This window comes from Haemaphysalis longicornis, unplaced genomic scaffold (assembly GCF_048455015.1).
Source record: "Haemaphysalis longicornis isolate Haplotype H1 unplaced genomic scaffold, Haemaphysalis longicornis Haplotype H1 scaffold_2, whole genome shotgun sequence".
Lineage (NCBI taxonomy): Eukaryota > Metazoa > Arthropoda > Arachnida > Ixodida > Ixodidae > Haemaphysalis > Haemaphysalis longicornis.
Window position 1 is genome coordinate 115,098,651 of NW_027526295.1, and position 13,851 is coordinate 115,112,501.

Sequence of the window (13,851 nt, forward strand, 5' to 3'; positions counted from 1 at the left end):
GTTTAAACGGTCTGCACTCTGTAATGATGTCGTCTGTGCTGGTGCAGTCCTTATGAACGAGCAGGTTGAAGCGCCATCAGCAATTCCTTTCTGCACATGGCCTACTTTGCCAGTTTCTGACGTGTCGGCATCTATCTTGTGACACAGAGCAACACCATCCTGAATATAGGCGACGGATGACTCCATCGAGGTTTTGGCATGGAAAGAAAGTTCCTTCGCGGCTAGTTGGTGGCCAACAAGCTTTCCGAACAGCTCACGTAATGTCAATTTGCAGGTTTCCCAGCTTGTTAGGTCTGCTTCGTGTCTCTCAAACCAACAATAGTTTGGCTGGGTCCTTTAGGTAAAATATTACGTTGGCCAGCCCCAAGGTTGCATCCCATCTGTTATGAGCGCTCGCACTCTCGTAGGTGCTTATCCAGTCATCAACGTCAGTGCCGCAGAAGGTGCTGCGGTCGCAGGAATGGGAGACGACCATAAGTGGCATAGTCGGCCAGAGGGCTCCATCGAGTGCCAAAATTTCTGTGCCGACCTGGCGTCCACTGCGCAGCTCCGTGTTTGAGGTAGCAGATGTTGCAATGCAAGAGGACCAGGATAGGGCACGCTGCGCAAGCCTCTTCATCTTCACAGCACACAAATGAGGTTACTGTGCGTGCAGTAATCCAGGCTGGTGCTCTGCTTTCAGCATTGACGCTGGAAACCTTTTCTACTCCCTTCCGCATGAACAAGTTTTGGTCTCTGTGAAAGAGTGTATCACCGTCTACAACGGCGAGGTTAAGTTTATGCAAAGTTGCGGGATTTCTGTGGAATCCTTTTTGGAGCTTCTGCGTTTCTACTTAGCATCAACTATTGTAGGATGGTGTGACAGTGTCTTTGTGCAGAGATCTGGAATCTGTAGACGTTCTAAAGTTCCTCACCTTGTTAGTGACATTTTCTTGGCTCATGTTGACCGTGTATTGGAACGTGACTTGGAGGGTTTGGCAATTAGAATTTTCATGTATGTTGACGATTACCTAGTACTTTGTGGAAACTATGATCCTACAAGAAAAATGGTAGACATTTTAAAAGCATTCAAACGTCACGCATTTAGGCTGACCTTCATGTCCAAGGCGCTGAACGAAAGAACAATCCAGTTTTTGGACCTGTTGTTAAAATTCAAAGAGAATCATGTATGTTGGCTCTATAGTCGCGATCGAAGAAGCCTTTACTGAACTCTTCATCAGCACGTTCTAGGATTGCAAAATATGGGATTGTTGTCAACTGCCTCAGGTCAGCCATCTGGTTTTGTTTTCAGTCTTGTTTTCACCTAATTGAGTCTAGCTTTGGTGAACAGTTAGTTGGACCCAAAAATGCTGGCTACGGTGACGGAGTCATTGGGTCGGCCTGTCTTCAGTTGTTGGATTTGGTGAAGAAAACTTGTCTCCTGCTTGTGATGTTGTGAAGGAAAAGATAGTTGTAATCTCGTACCTGCACGATGTATCTCACCGCTTGAAAGTAGTGGGCAGCAGATATAACATCAATGTGGTGTTTTCAGCCAAAATTAAGTTAAATTGCAGCTGTCCCGCCATCGAAAAGAATATTAGTAATAAGGGCCGAGCAAACAGCTGTGGTGTGAAACATGAGAAACAGTTTGTTCCTTGTAGATTAAATGTGGTTTATTTCATTCCTTTCAATTGTGGTCGCTTTGATGTTGGCTAGTTCACTGAGTGCCTTCTGGCCCTCTTCCCACCCATTGCAAAGATTGTGGTTGTACGCTTTACCTTCATGATACAACGGTATTGTTCTCGCACGATGAACAAAAGGTGAGGGAAGTATAGTGGAAGCACATAAAATTCGAAAAATGTCTGACTTGTGTGTTAGCGCTCGTCTTTAGCACTTTTAGATGCAGAATTGGCGTATCTTGAAGAGAGCAGTACTTGAGAGCGTTTGTCTGTACAGTTGCTTATAGTGGGTTCATGTGTCATGTTTTTATCTTTTTTTTATACCTTCGATGGCTTTATATTTGTCTCTTCAATAAAAATTCGGTTTTGACCGTCAGTGGTTGTCCAGTGTTATCCTCCTTTTTGTCCCGTTATTTGTGCGCTGCGAAGATGAATCTACACCAACTAGCCCGGTTTTCTACGCTACTTCAGTCCGCAACCACTATCAATGATGTTACGGTTGTTTACAATTTACAATGTTGTTACAAATTATCAATGATGTTACGGTTGTTTACAAAATTACAGGTTGTTTATAAAAAAGTCCACAGCATTGGCTCAATGGTAAAGCGGTGCCAGAGTAGCGAACTGATCAACTTGGGTAACGTCATTTTTCGCTCGCGAGTCATTTAATTTGCATTCGTTCTCGTCGTCCAGTGAGCATTACTGCACGGCAACACCTACATGGCACGTTCAAAGCATCAAACAGATGGGTGTTTCAGATACTTGGCTCCTAACTTATGGTAATATTAAGGAGAAGCAGCAAGTGCAAGGCGTGCAAGGCAGCAGCCTGACTTCTTCTGGCCATCGTTGTCGGTCTAAAGGAGCAACTAAGTATACTTGTGCATGGAGGATATGCTATCCAGGCATTGACGATTTACAAAGTGACACTGTGTTTATTCAAACAGGTCGTTCTTTAGCGCGTGTTGTTATAAGGTGGGTCTTTCCCACTTCTCTTGTTTTTAATAAAGTGCTGTTTTGCCGCTTTGCGCTGAAATCAGTTTTCAACTCTTGAGGATTTGTGCCTAGTCAAGTAATGGCTCCAACTTGTGCCTGAGCAGCAGCCGCAGTTCCTAAAGCATTGTGCAGCTGAGCCCAAGGACTGTTTTCTTTTCCTTTTTTTTTTAGTGAAGGCAAAAATAATCGAAAACGCCCGTGTGTGGAGATTTCAGTGCGAGTTAAGATAGACAAATGTCAGGATTAACGTGAATTGAACCTAGCACTGTGTCACGCTTCATAGCCCAAGAGTGGCCTCGGCACCTACAACTCCCGAAATAGAATCTTTTTCAACTTTGTTTTTGCAGCAGTGGTGCGATGAGCGGGGCTCAGCCTAGTGCCCCCTCATATAATTGCTGACTGATAAACCGACCCAGTTGTCCTGATGGCCATTGCGTGACAGCTGTTCTGTCGGATACACTGTAAGCACCTGCTTAGCTATTGGGAAAGGCAGTGCAGTTTGTTAACGAGATCAGATATCAAAGCAGTCTAGCTCAGAACTTTATTCCTACTAGTGTAAGCCATTATTTGGCCTTGTACAAATTCTCAAAAAAGTCAAAAATACCGTTTGGTGTGAAGGGACTAAAGCAGGTTTTAGACACAAGACTGCATCAGCAAAGGATCTCTGGTGTCACGTAGAAAAAAAATTCAGAATAAGCAGTTAGAATAGTTCAAAAGCAGGCTAAACTAACTTTTGTGTACATATTAATGTAGCCATATATGGGACAAAATACACCATCAATTGTGAATTTAGATTCACTTGACGTTCGAGGAATTAGAGGGCATTAAATGGGATGTAATAGGGCTTAGCGAGGTTAGGAGGGCAGGCGAAGCCTTTACGGTGCTGAAAAATGGACACGTCCTATGTTACCGTGGTCTAGAGGACAGAAGAGAACTGGGAGTGGGATTTCTAGTCAATAAAAGCATAGCTGGCAACATAGACGAAAACTATAGCATTAACGAACGGGCAGCAGGTCTTGTAATTAGGCTCAATAAGAGGTACAAGCTCAAGGTGGTACAGGGCTACGCGCCCACATCCAGCCACGACGACCAAGTAGTGGAACGCTTCTATGAAGATTTGGAATCGGCAATGGCTAAAGTAAAAACACAGTATACCGTAGTTATGGGGGACTTCAATGCTAAAGTAGGCAAGAATCAGGCTGGAGACAAGGCAGTTGGGAACTTTGGTCTGGGCTGTAGAAATAGCAGGGGGGACCTACTAGTTGAGTTTGCAGAACGGAATAACCTCCGCATAATGAATACCTTCTTCTGTAAACGGGAGAGTCGGAAGTGGACTTGGAGGAGCCCGAATGGGGAGCACAAAAATGAAATAGACTTCATATTATGCGATAACCCTGGCGTCGTGCAGGATGTGGAAGTGCTTGGAAGGGTAAGGTGTAGTGACCACCGTATGGTAAGATCTCGAATTAGGCTAGATTTGATTAGGGACCGCAACAAGCTAGTACGAAAGAAGCCGATAAACGAACTAACAGTAAGACGTAAAGTAGAAGAATTCAGGATCGCGCTGCAGAACCGATATTCCGCCCTTAACGAGGAAGCCGAGCCTACGACCCAGGAAGCCAGCGACAACCTTTCACGCATCATCACGGAGTGTGCAATAGAAGTCGGGGGCACTATGGCCAGACAGGATACTGGTAAACTTTCACAGGAGACGAAATATCTAATCAGGAAACGGCAAACCATGAGAATCTCTACCGCAGCTGACAGAATAGAACTAGCCGAGCTCTCGAAGTTAATCAATAAGCGTAAGACAGCTGACATACGGAAGTATAATATGGAGAGGATCGAATACGCTGTAAAGAACGGAGGTAGCCTGAAAGCAGTGAAGAGACGTCTTGGCGTGGGGAAAAATCAGATGTATGCACTTAAAGATAAGCAAGGCAATGTCATCACAAATAGGGATAAAATAGTCACAGTGGCTGAGGAGTTCTATAGGGATCTGTACAGTAGCCGGGACATACAGGATAATGCCGAACGAGACAGCAGTTCAGAGGAGATAGACATCCCACCAGTAACGACCGAAGAAGTAAGGAAGGCTTTGAAAGAAATGAAAGGGGGCAAAGCACCTGGTGAGGATCAGATAACAGCAGACCTCTTGAAGGATGGCGGAGAAATTGTACTTGAAAAACTGGCAAACCTGTATACGCAATGCCTAATGACCGCAATGGTACCGGAATCTTGGAAGAACGCGAACATCATCCTAATCCATAAGAAAGGCGACATGAAGGACTTGAAAAATTACAGGCCGATCAGCTTACTGTCAGTCGTCTACAAGGTATTTACCAAGGTAATCGCTAACCGAATCTCTGCAACCTTAGATTTCAGTCAACCTAAAGAACAAGCAGGGTTCCGTAAAGGTTATTCAACAATGGACCATATTCACACGATCAATCAGGTGATAGAGAAGTGCGCTGAGTATACTGAACCCCTATATATAGCCTTCATAGATTATGAGAAAGCATTTGACTCGGTCGAAACCCTAGCAGTCATTCAGGCATTACGGAACCAGGGGGTAGATGAGCATTATGTAAGAATACTAGAGGATATCTACAGTGGGTCTACAGCTACCATCATCCTCCATAGGGAGAGCAGTAAAATACCTATAAGGAAGGGTGTCAGACAAGGAGACACAATCTCTCCAATGTTATTCACAGCATGCTTACAAGAAGTATTCAGAACGTTGGATTGGGAACAGGTGGGAGTAAGGGTTAATGGAGAATACCTCAGTAACCTCAGATTTGCTGATGACGTTGCCTTGCTAAGTAACTCGGGGGACGAATTGCAAAGCATGCTTTCCGCACTGGGCGAACAGAGTAGAACCGTGGGCCTGAGAATTAATATGCAGAAAACTAAAGTAATGATCAATAACATCGGGACAGCACAGCAGTTTGAGATAGGTGGCGAGGCAGTGGAAGTGGTAAGCGAATATATCTACTTAGGCCAAGTTGTGACCCCGGATCCCAACCATGAGGCAGAGATAATTAGAAGAATCAGAATGGGGTGGGGTGCATACGGCAGACATTCTCAGATAATGAATAGCAGCCTACCATTGTCGCTGAAGAAGAAAGTGTATGACAGCTGCATCTTACCGGTACTCACCTACGGGGCAGAAACTTGGAGGCTCACTAAGAGGGTTCAACTTAAATTGAGAACGACTCAGCGGGCAATGGAGCGGAAAATGATAGGTGTAACATTAAGGGACAAGAAGAGAGCGGAGTGGGTCAGAGAGCAAACTGGTGTTAAAGACATATTAGTAGAAATTAAGAAGAAGAAATGGACGTGGGCAGGGCATGTAATGCGAAGGCAAGATAACCGCTGGTCATTAAGAGTAACAGAGTGGATCCCTAGAGAAGGCAAGCGTTGCAGGGGGCGGCAGAAAGTTAGATGGGCAGATGAGATCAAGAAGTTTGCGGGGATAAATTGGTCACAGTTGGCACAGGACCGAGGTAATTGGAGAATAATGGGAGAGGCCTTTGCCCTGCAGTGGGCGTAGATAGGCTGGTGATGATGATGATGATGATGACGTTTGCGGTGTGGTTGTAAAAGGAAGCGTTTATTTGTTTCTTTTGGTGTTGCAGGTGCTGACTGAGAAATTGTGGAAAGTTTTGAGACAAGATGTTCCTGACCTAAACTGTGATGGGCACGTAAAATGTTGTATGTATATTTGAGGATATAAAGCATTTAATAAAGAATTTTCGAGCTTTGGGACTTGGTTTCTGCTGTTTCATATGCCCATACATTGCAACATGTAAATCTATATTCAAATCTGTAGTTTTATTAAAAAATTGTTTTCAGCAAACAGATTTACTATTCACTACGCCATCATGATCAGTTCATTAGCATGTGTTGCGGGTTTTTTTTGTTTTTTTTAGCAATTGATGCAGAACTAGCACACATACTAGGTAAATATTTATAAGGCTTAAGGTTATGTTTTAGTTTTTCAGTCAATTTAAGAACCTGTATTTGCTGTAAACTTAAGTGCTTTTGTGATCACATGCCTTGAAGCATGCTCCAGCGTAAGAATACTGGATAGCAAAGCCCCTTGTAGCTTGTTTTGGTCAGTGTGTGTGGACAAACGTAAGTCATCAGTAGAGGCTTCATAGTCCAACTCGCAAATAAATGTGGGTGCTAGCACCATTGGGGTTGCAAGGAAAAAAGAAAAAGACTCGTGAACACACGATCGCGAAGAGGAGCCGGTGCAAAGGTAGTCCTGCGTGTCTAAATCTAAGAGGCGAAGATCAGAGCAGGAGTATTTTAGTTTTAATTCTGTCTGGGCAAAACTTTAGTGCCAACTGCCGTTTCGTATGGGCGGAGCGCTAGATACGATAAAGAAAAAAACAAGACAAGCAACCCGGTTGTTTGTGCGATCGCATAAAAAGCAGCAGGGCACAAAGTGCAACCATCGTGACAAGGTTGAAAGCAATCATCAGAAAATCTCAGTACCAACATGTTCAAGGTGGGCTACAAGTGGTTATACTTATCGCGTATTCCCAGCGTGACTTAGGCCCAACTTTATGGGGCATTAGGCTAAATTTCTATTTGTCACACTCCAGGAATTCATTCATAATAAAGGTTGACTTTCACAGCGGCGGCCGATCACAGGGTGAACTGTGGATGCACGCTTGCGTAGCAACCGTTCACGCGACGATTAGCGAACGCTACACTGCGATTGCAAAACAGCACGGATTACAAAGTATTTAGGTAATATTACCTAGAACACTGTTGCAGCGTAAAACTTAATCAAACGACCCGGTTGAAGCACTTCTAAATGCACAGCGGTGGGTATCACAAGCGGACGCGAAATCCAACACAGACACAGTTGAAGCACTTTTAACTTCGTTAAAATATACAGATCTAGGAGTGTGGTTGAATAACAGCGCAGCCATCCCAGAAGGCGAAATCCAACGCGCGAATGAAACACTTGCCACTTCACATGGAGGAAAGAAATGGGTATTCACTGCCGGCCGGCCGGCGGGCGAAGAGCGGGGAGTGTGTGCGCTGGCAGAACAGCCCCGCAACCCTTCGCCTTTCCCTCTCGCACTCCTCCTTTTCTCCCTTTCGTGGGTGATGCATCGCCGAAACCGGAATACGCGCCGGCGGTACTCCAGGCGCGAATGAAGACGTTTTGACTGTCATCGATGCTTGGGTGAAATAAAGTGGCTTTAATGGAACACACCTATGGCGCTTGTGTTCAGCCCAGTGAAAGCCCAGGCTCGGCCACTTGCAGAGGACGGACTAAGCGGGAAAATATTATCGTGATATTTGGGAGGAACTATAAAGACAGTCAGGAAACCCGACGACGTACTGTATACCATTTGAGATACGGTCCAGTCAAATTCATCATTGATGACTACACGTAACCCGTGCAGCACAAGAGGAAGGTGAATTACGGCTCAAGCGTTTCGTGAGCCATCAGAGACGCCTTAAACTGAAGCTGAAACAGTTTGATCACGGCGCTAGCTGGATATTTTCATGTAGTTTTTTTTAGGTGGGCAATTCCGAGTAGGCATGATAAGTGGTGAAGAAATGGACAATTGGCGACCACGATTCGCGATAATCTCTGCCGGGGTACCAACGGTGGCGATCGATATATGTGTAGATGAGCGCGAAGCAAGTCTCAGTTGATATGTTCCAATGGGACAACTTCCGACCACCGGGTAAAGCGGTCAAGGGCAGTCCAGATGTAACAGTAGCCCTTGGGCGGTGGCAGCGGGCTAACCAGTGGCATTGGAATTGTGGCGTCTAATTTTAGGTACAGGCTACATGACAAAACCCATTTCCTGGCTGGTATTGCGGATCAAGACGCCTCCAGCTATTACCATAAAACATTCTATACCTGGAATTGGTTAAAAAAAGTCCATATCCGAAAATGTCCTACTTCAGCTTACACTTGCCCACATTCACAAATTTTACTCCGCCACGACCCATATTTTTACCGATGGACCGGCAACATCTGAGCGCAGTTCTCCAGGAGTTTTTATTCCGTCAGATAACAAATCACTGTCATGCTGGCTTGAGCGAGCGACTTCGTCCACGCTAACTGAACTTTATGGAATCAAAGAAGACATCCGGTACATACATCGTCAGCCACCGACACAATGGACCATATCACAGACTCGAAGGCCACCCTACAAAGCCTGCGACGTGCTAGCTGCTTCAGCATCCACTACCACATCCAGTGCGAAGTAAAATGCCTTCACCATCTCGCTTACGCTGCTGGCCATTGCGTAACCCTTCAGTGGCTCCCTGGAAACTGTGGTGTCTTATGAAATCAGAGAGCAGATCAGGCTGCACGCAGGGGCCTAGAAATGGAAAACAAAAGACAAGAATTCTATACAAAAAATGATGCTTCAACTATGACCAAGGCACTACCCAGTCGAAAAACACAACAGAAAAATACGACAGAATGATCCTGTGAGGGAATGGGACATCCTGTTGTCTGTAGTAAACCCTATCCTGTAGTCTGTAGTAAATCCTGTCTTGTAGTCTGTAGTAAATCCTGTCCTTTATTCTGTAGTAAATCCTGTCCTGTAGTCTGTAGTTAATCCTGTCCTGTAGTCTGTCGTAAATCCTGTCCTGTAGTCTGTAGTAAATCCTGCCCTGTAGTCTGTAGTAAATCCTGTTCTGTAGTCTGTAGTAAATCCTGTCATGTCTGTTTTCGTAGCAAATCCTGTCATGTCTCCAATTTCAACTTGTTTGGCATAAGAAATTTACTTCCCGTGATGTTTTTTTTATTAGGTACCTGAAGTATGCAGGATTTCAATAAAATTTCATTCAATTTCAATTTCAAAATTTCAATAACAATTTCCATAAAAATATGACCAACAAACATAAGCATTTGGGGTCATTCTTGCCTTTCTGGTACAAGCTTGAAATTGTTTTCAGTGAATAACTGATTTCAGAAAGCTGAACCAAAAGGCATTTAAGCAATGCAACTAGCGGTACATTCATGCATGCAATACAAAAGTTTGATGTTACGCAGACTGCACATGCCTGATCACAGTCCGAAAAAAAAGCAGTTTGCGGTGCTTATCCATTTTATTTTCCTCTTTTTACAACACTGTTCCTGGGCACTACCGCGGCTTCACTTTTTGTCATGGAGAGGCTTTTACTGCCCTCTTATGTTGCTGTTACACCAAACAAATAATTTTTATTAAACGAGCATCGACAATAAACATTCGAAAATTCGTTCCTTATATTAGTTAGGGCATTAAAACACAAGTGAACAAATATTTTTTACACTGCAAAACGTGAGAGAACGTGAGAAAATTAAAATGGAAAGTCAATCTTTAGCTGGAATGCTTGCCTTTGTGAACCTTGTTCCGTTGCATTCGCACAGCAAGGGGTGGAAGGATATCCTGTGGCGAAAAGCGCACGTCTCTGTGGTGCTGCACTATCTTGAAGAGTATGCACGCACGATACCTGCCGAAGTCACGCAGGGATCGTGGCAAGTTCAGTCGATTGTCGAAGCACATCGCACGTATTCCAAATCACGCTGCCTGCGAGATTCGTCGCATTCACTCACATTAAAGTGCCAATTATCCCAAGCACCCCGGTTAGTCGTCGCTGGAGGAGTCCTCACATCGAGATGCTTGAAATCCGGACCACTGATCTTGCTTTTACCACAGCTTCCGAAGCTTCAAATGTTGCTGCTGACACTCCGCGGGGACATAAGATGCACGTTTTTACAAAAAGTTAAGCCTAACTTCAACTAGGCAAAGCGCCGATGTGAAATGTGAACGAGCCACTGGGCCACGCAGCCACCGCAAATTTTGACCGGGAGACGAAAAGCAGGAGGGAGCAAAGGAAGGGTAAGGAGGGAACCGGCCGATCACGAGGAGTCGTTTCGCGACCCCTCCACACCCCTCTCGATTCTTCGTATTCTGGTCTCCCCGTCCCGCGAGTTCTGCCGCGCCTCGACATGCCTTCAGTGGTGACGATGCTTCCCCGAACTTCTTCGGAAGGGCCGGGCTAGAGGGAAGGCGCGCGTTTTCTTTCTTTCTACATTTATTTCTTTAACACATCTCGGTAATGCAGCGAGTTCACTGGCGCCGTTTCTTTTTTTTTTTTTTTTCACACAGGTAGCGGCAACTGGTTCGCTGTTTTTAAAATCTTATTTTAACTATTTCGGCTTGATTGGACATATGTTTCGCGTTAAAATAAAAAAAAAATGCTCGCTAAAAAAATAAAACAACAGCACGCAGATTGAAACAATGGGGCTCTCAAAGACACCCAGAAATACATGACAGAATGTGCACTGCAATTATTACACCACGTCTTCACAAAGCACATCTTGCTTGTTTTTTATGCGTCCGTTTTGCCGAGGGGCTACCCTTGTTGCCTGATTCTTTTATCAAACGTTGTCCACAGTACAATATACGCAATTTCAATTCACTCAAAGAACCCAAGGAATTTCCGAAGTTCTCTATGTATCCATTTTTTTTATTATGGGGCTACGCTTAGATGCTCCAACATTAGTCTGATTTGTGCTGTGTTGTTATTGCAAATTTGTAGCGAAGGTTTTTTCCAACACGGCCGGAATGCTAATGGCCGCAATGCAACAAACGTTCATTACAACAGACGCTTGCAATGCAATTGAACGAGATGACCGTCACTCGCACGCAGCATTGTTTCCGTGCAGCGCACGCTAAAAAAGTGGGATTTTGCGGCACCGCACGGGCCGCAAACACCAAGTTTCGGAGCATCTGCGTCGATCGCGGCGCGCGGCATTCCCGTGTCCAGCCAAGCAGCGGCACCATACCGTCCCGGACTATCCCGTTCGTGATATCCCCTTGGCATTGGCTGAAGCCCTGTCCCCAAAGGCAATGTCCCCATGTTATTCGATGCTCTCCAGCAACCTCCCCGCGTTGCTGTCGTTCAGCGCGGCGTTTTCCTGTGTATTCCGTTCTTTCCGGGCTATTCCATCGCTCTCCTAATGCCGGAAAACGCGGGGTTTTCCGACAGGGTAAGCAAGAGATTTTGTAGCAATACTGAACGGTCGGTCATGTGACGCTTTCGCAATGGATCTAAACTTGTCTTTCACTCTATAAAAATCTGCAGGGACTACAAAATGATCTGTCGCATGGCAGATAATAATGGTAATTACCGAATGCTGAATGTTGTGGCTGAAGGACAGTCTGTGGGCGAACAGAAGTTTGTGTAGTGCCTACAGGGTGTTGCACAATAACTGTAGTACAACAGAAAGGTCTCATGCGACAGAAATTTTGCAGTTCTATTACAAAGGTTTTTGTAGTGGGGACTGCAGAATGTCGGTCGCATTATAGATATGTCTGTTGTACTACATAAATTTCTGTCGTACGACAGACATTCTGTCATCATTCTGAAGAGATTCCTGTCTCACAACAGACCATCCTGCATTCCCAACAGAAATTCCTGTTGTGCGACAGAAATGCCTGTCGTACGACAGATTTTCTGTAGTTGTACTACAAAAATTTGTATCGCACGACAGGCCACCCTGTATTCCGAACGGAAATTCCTGTTTTGCGACAGAAATGCCTGTCGTACGACAGATTTTCTGTAGTTGTACTACAGAACTTCCTGTCGCACGACAGACCATCCTGTAGTTCCAACAAAAATCCCTGTCGTGCGACAGAAATATCTGTCGTGCGACAGAAATTTCTGTTGTGCGACAGAAATTCCTGTTGTGTTTTTCGACTGGGTAGCTCTAGCAAAAAGAAACCTTATGGTCCTTTCCGGAACATCATGATAACTTTCCATACTCAATCGACCCAAAGATAAGACTGAGGCTGCAGAACGACTACCTCGCCGGTGGGAAGCGCTGTTTCATAGGCTGCGACTCAATGAGGCTTTCACTTGTGCCTACTTACGTCGCATAGGCCAAAGTCCAAGCCCATATTGCGACAACTGTGGCGCCCCCGAAACCGTTGAACATGTCCTCCTAGAGTGCCCTGCCTACACTGACGCAAGGAGCCGCTTACAGCAGATGACATGTACTCACCCTGGACCAATTACGCTGAGCCTGCTACTTGGACCATGGCATTCTCCATCATCTCACCGGAAAGTCTTGGATGCCTTATTTAGCTGTCTTGGCGATATTGGCGTCGCTCAGATTGTATGGCCCCCCTTATGCGGACAGTCTTCGCTATATCACAATCACATGTCCCTCTATATGACCCTATCTCTTTTTTTTCTCCTTTCACCTACTACTCCTCTTTTTACTACTCATTTATCTACTCCCCTTCCTGTAGAGTGGCATGTCGACGAACGCATGTTGGCAAACCTCTCTGCATTTCCTCCTTTAATAAAGAGCTTCTCTCTATCTCCCTCTTTTTGGAATTGTGGAGAACATTGAGCCCGGTAAGGGGAAAGTGGAGTCAAATGCGTTCTAACACTCTGAGAGGCCTACCACTGGTGGCTAGCAAGATAATGGCGAGCCTGTGCGCGCGCGTCAGTATTCATGCCCGGAGCGCCGTACCTTTTAGCGAGGAAACGCTGTGATGCACAAACTGTAGGATGAGATAGGTGGTGATCAGCGTTGACGACAACAGGTCTGAGCAAAGCAGTGATGTACATCTGTTGTTGGCTGAGACCGGGTAAACATCGCAAAGAACGCGGATTCCGGAGTGCGGGCGGAGGACGTTCAGGACTTGACGAGAGGAACTGTTCGAAGCATGCAGAGTCCAGATCGCATCGTGATCTCGTTGAATATGAACCAACCCCCGTAGGCTGACACTGGGGCGTTGCATGACAACAATACCGCTGAGGGAGCCGCCCGTAAATGCTGACCCCCTTATCGGGATATATGCCCATCGTATACTCTGCTAGACACACCAAACGACACGTCTCTTGGCGAAAATATGCGGTTAAGAGCACCTGAATGCGTTTATAAAGTGTTTTTGATTGGTGAATACCTAAAAAGCTGCAGCCCTTTAGGAAAAAGCTAACGGACTTCACCGCAAGGTACGCCACCGTGAGCCCCCGTCCAACACTTCTGTATATAGCGTTGCTTCGTTGAAGAAAATCCCATTGAAAAGAAAGCGAGCAGGTGCCCTTCGCCGTGAGTGTGTTGTTTCAGTGCGCATCCGACACACAGTGCGAAATTTACAGTCAGACTCATGGGAGCGTTTTGCCGTAGGTGCCCTAAGACAGTAAAAGAGGT